The following is a 5,479-nucleotide window of genomic DNA, read 5'->3' as shown; positions in this document are numbered from 1 at the left end:
GGCTGTAAGTCATATTAGTTGCAAAAAGTCACATTCATTTATAAATAATTTATAAATGAATGTTCCACACAGGTATTTACCTACGTATGATCCCTCTGTTATTTGAGAGGTTAATTCTCTCAACCTGGACGACTCTTGGCGATCAGAACATGGAGATCAAGTGAGTTTTCTTGCTTTTTCTGCTTCAAGTAACAAAAACTTACTTAGCCCCTAACTGCTAGGTGCCGTTCTGACAATATAAATATGCCAGCATAAAGAAAAAAAAAAAGCAGTGGGAGTTCACCTTTAAAAATGCAGTCTTCTGCGGGGTACGTCACGGCGGTGGCCATTTACAGTCTATGATTATTGAAACCTTTTAAAAGTGCTGTGATGCTGACGGCTGAAATACCACATGAAAGAATATGTCACAGGAAAAAAAAAGCAAAAGCATAAAGAAAGACTTAAAGTGGTCCCATGAAAGCAAAATTTACATTAAAAATGCCAACGTTGGCTTCAAAGCCATTTATTTTTTTGCCTTTCTAAATGTTTTTTTCTGAATATGCATGTAAGCACTGACGTACTTCAACTTGATTTTACACAACCTTTGTATTTTTATATCTTAACCCCTTAATGACAAAGCCCGTACATGTACGGGCTCAAAATTCATTCTTTTCAATGGGTTTAGGGACCGCCCATTGTCCTTAAGGGGTTAAATAAATAAGAAAATAGTTTTTTTTTGACATTTTCAAGTAGGAAAGTTGTTAAATAAGGCCAGCGTAATAAATAAATGTTCCTACTAACCTTTCGATTGAACCTTAAACTAGACAACCGCATGGAAAAACAAGGCATTTTGCAAGCTGTACTCTTATAAGTTCTCAAGGTCAAGTATGTTATAGTTATTTTGTCTTCTTCTATACTTTCTAACCTTAAATGTTACACATTGTGACTTTTAGGGCTGTAGAACCCTCATACCCAGCAAACATTCTGAGTCCCTAGAAAAGAGGGGCATCAGGGGAGAAAAGAGGGACAGAGGGGGTTTGGGTCATATTAAGAGACTACACCTTCTTAAGAAGGACACTTAGAGGGTGTGATCATACCTGGGAACTCTCCGGGTTTGACCCGGAGATTGCCGGGTGAGCAATGCTCCTCCGGTTCTCCGGGTCAAGACCCGAATCCTCTGGGTCGCGGAAGCGGGGTCTTGACACGCCCCGCTCCCCGCCCATTTTTTCCATTAAATGGGGGTGTTTCCCGCTGCCGACATCAGGAACGCCCCCCAACATCAGTTCCTAGGTATGGGTATGATGATCAAGAACCATTGATGATCAAGAACCATTGGCACAACAGATTTGTCTTCTATACTTGGCCACTACTATGGGACAATAGTCTACACCAGGTAATGGTCAGTCATCACTGGACCATAGACAATGTTCTTCCTGAAGACCTCAAGCACGTGTTAGGACCTGGAGATTTTTAATCTCTTGAATTTTTATTTGCCGTCCATCCCGCCATTTTCATGTTTGGTTATATTTAAATCCCCTATTTTAGTCCGGTATAGATGGATCTGTCTGATACACGGCACGCTCATTCTTCTCTCCAAGGAACTTGTTAAGGATCGCTGTTTCTTGGTGTTCTCCCAGCTGAGCTGTTCCGCTTTGCGTACTAAGGCTAGGGATGTACGCACGGAAAGCTACCTACCATCTGCAGAGGAAATAAATAAAATAGCGTGAATTATATTATCTCTTCTTCCTAGCCAGTTTAAACTGTTGGATGGTGGATAGAACAGTAATAAAATCAAGTTAAGGCGGTCGAGGTGTACAAAATCAAATAAAGTGATTCAAAAGCTTTCAGTTCCCCCCTTTTTTTTGAGATATTAAAGTGGAAATTAAAGCCGAATTAAAATCAATGAGGAGGGAAAGAAACAAAGATGGAACTAGTCAGTGTGCCGATTGTGGTTAATCTCATCGGCTTATGGAGTCCCGTATTGGCAAAAAAAGGTGAATATACTAAATAACAAATGCATGGTTTTTTTTAGAATTCAACATTTTTATAGCCCAGCTCTGTAATCCAGCAGGGTTTTACTGCATGGAAGTCGGTACAGAGACAACAATAAAAGGTGCGGTGTAAATGCTAATATATGTGCAAACTTTTATGCGCACACAACAACGTGATGAAATATTGAAGAAAATAAAAAATTAAAATGATGCTAATAACAAATACAAAGAGGTCTTCTGTCCACACCAACTTAGCTTTGAGCAAGCTATATGTAGCTCTGAGCAAAGCGAGTGAGTTTTAAGGGGGGGGCATATAAAGTTTATATTGGGCAGACTAGATGGGCCAAATGGTTCTTATCTGCTGTCTCTTGTTATGTTTATATATATATGCAGAAAAACTATGAATTATATTTTTTTAAGGCTGCATCTGTTTAAGATTTTATTAAGCGCTTATTTAACTTTTGTATTGTTTTTATTATTCTTTAGTTATTAGCGTTATAATTATGTATGTAACTCCTCCCCCAGCTGCCTCTACTAAATGCAGGAAGCATACCTCAGTATGCAGTGAAAGCGTGAAATCAACAGGAGCGGAAGCAGCCAATCACATGCAAGCTATCTGAACACTGAGATTTTGCCAGCGTACATGTGATTAGCTGTCGCTTCAATTAATTGTAATTAATTAGTATGTTCGCATATTAATGGTTCCTGGGTGGGGACTAGACTGTTCCGGTAAGGGTCATCTTAGCCATCATGCAAATTTTTTTCAATAAAGGTAAAAAAACAATATGCTTTTCTGCCTAGAAGAAACATTATGGAGGCCCCTAACGTGTACAATATATAAAAATAATTAGACATCTCTTTTTATATCACAGAGAAACAACAGGAAACTTTTCGGAAGCTTTTTTTTGGTGCTATGGCAACAGAACATACTAACCTATCAGTGCATTCTCCTTGTGTCATCGGTCTATGAAGGTGAAGAATCACATTTAAGGCCTGTGAAAATAACTATTTTTTTGAAACACACATTCCAGCTCGTAAGAGTTAATATTTCCAGTAAATAGAAGCGACTACAATGATATCCCCGTTGGATAGTAGAAAAAAAATCCAGATTACATTTAATTTATCTGTTTTTCAGAGTATTCCGGCGAACTTTTCAAATAAAGGATAAATAACTACAACACCCCCCCCCCCGAGTAACTAAATAAAATGATAAAGAAGTGTCACTTCAGAGGTGAGTGACATTCACTGATTACTGTATAACGGAACGCACCGAGGGGACTCGAAAACGCAGCAAAAAAAAAAAAAAAAAGGGAATGCGTTTTTGTGTCAAATTAATTAGATTCCGCACACAGTGCTCATATCCATATTTTGCCTGAAAAAAACTACAATAGCAGTGTGGTTAATCCCTTCACAATTAAAACAATATTATTATCACGCTCACCGCAGTGAGTTGGGGGTCTGACGCGGCGCTAACCGGTATCTTGAAAGCGTTTTGATCAAAATGATAATATATTGAATTCTTCAAATGAAAAAAGCGGTTAAAAATATAACTTTTTTTTTAACATTATTTAAAGCACTACTGGTTATAACCCTACCTAATGGAGCTGTCTCATCCTAGCCAGTTGATCCCAGTATAAAGTCTAGTAGCCCACAGTGAAACCATTTAATGGCTACAAATATAATATGTTTCGACAACAGTGTTAGGTAACCCTAATAGATCCCGATCTCAATATATTGCCTCTCTGAGGCTAAATGCTGTTCTCCAAACTAGAATAAAATAAAATTCGAGTAGCCTCGAGCGAGTGTGCGTGGCTTGTAGCGGTGGCCCCAGTGCACTCACGCTATGAGCTGTCAGCCTTCATACAGGGATCAACTGAATTTTTAGTAGTATTGTAAACAATATAATAAAAGTTAGATTTTTTATTTAGTTTATTAGGTTTTTTTCCCAGAGAAGAGAAAGACGTTGTTTCAGGGCTTTTTTTTGTTTTTATTGAGTAATTTAGCATTTTTAAAGATTACAGACTCACAGATTTGTATATTTTTGCACCATGAGGGGCGATCCGGTACTTTCTAACAATAAATATATGGACTTTGGGTCTATTCACCAAAGGGAGAGTTGGCAGTAGGGTTGTGTTTGAATTCCCTGACTTCAATATACATTATGAGGGGCCACCACTGACAGGTTTCACCTGCAAGATAGGCTGACCTGGCCCTGTATAATGCATGGGGGGATTTCACTTATTTAACTATGCATTATAGGGCAGCCAATCTCTTTCTGCAGAAGAGGTTCACTGGGGTTGGTCCTTCACAATGTAAGGTGAAGTCAAGAATTTGAAACCACAACTCTCCTGTCAACTCTCTCTTTAGTGAATAGACCCCAAAACCACATATTTATTGTTAGGAAGCACTACGAAGCCCTTCGTGGTCCTGGTTTAAAGAAACGGCCCTCAACTGTATTGCATACATTTTAGAGGTGGGTATAAGGCGGCTCATGACTGGTCCTAGACGGATTCCATGCTTGGCTCGTTCAGCTGTACCCTGGAAGAGCCAGAGCGATCCACCTCATAAGGAAAGTCCGCTATCATTTAACCCCTTAAAACAATGCATTTTGAAAACAATGCATTTTGAGCCCACCAGGTTCAATCCTGACAGAGGGTATATTTGGAGAAATAAAAGGCTGTATATATATATATATATATATATATATATATATATAAAGAAATATGTGTATTAAAATGATTGTTTTACAGAAGCACTCTCTCTCGCTCACACACACATATACACACCCGGAGTATTTCTTCCCTAGAACCCGACACTTACAAACAAATGTTCCCACGTAACGTTTTGTTATTCTAACGGAACAGTCCTTTTGTTATAAACAGTCGCAATGTAATAGCTTTTCCCCATTAATATTACATGTGTAAGTACGAGGGTGTCAATCATTCCCGAAAACGCTGACTTACATAGAACCCATTTTAATCAGGAGATCTTTTCCACGACCTGATATATTTTTTTTTTTTAACGTTGTGACTTACAACATAAGCGTTTGGAGACCATTTACCAATATTTCAACAAAGTTGGGCAAAACTCATTATAATAAATGAACTGTCACAATTTGTAATGGCAATAAACCGGAGATATCTGCTGACTGCGCGCTTCTTTCTTTCTTTTAAAACCACTGTACGGTTTTGTAGTAAACACTTAAACAGGCAATTTTTACTCATAGAAAACAAATAAAAATTGCATTCCCGTGGATTTCATTATATTTTACAAGTCAAGCCATTCATTTATTCCCCCCCCCCTATTTTTTATTGTTGGAAAGTCGTATAAATATAATATGACATCACAGTGATAAAACATATTTGGATCGTAATGGCGCTTGTGCATACAGTGTTTCATAATTAACCCCTTAATGACCAAGCCCGTACATGTACGGGCTCAAAATGCATGGTTTTCAATGGGTTTAGGGACCGCCCATTGTCCTTAAGGGGTTAAATGACTCCTCTTCA

The sequence above is a fragment of the Spea bombifrons genome, chromosome 4 (genome assembly GCF_027358695.1).
Source record: "Spea bombifrons isolate aSpeBom1 chromosome 4, aSpeBom1.2.pri, whole genome shotgun sequence".
Classification (NCBI taxonomy): Eukaryota; Metazoa; Chordata; class Amphibia; order Anura; family Pelobatidae; genus Spea; species Spea bombifrons.
Note: the sequence above shows the minus strand (reverse complement) of the source record.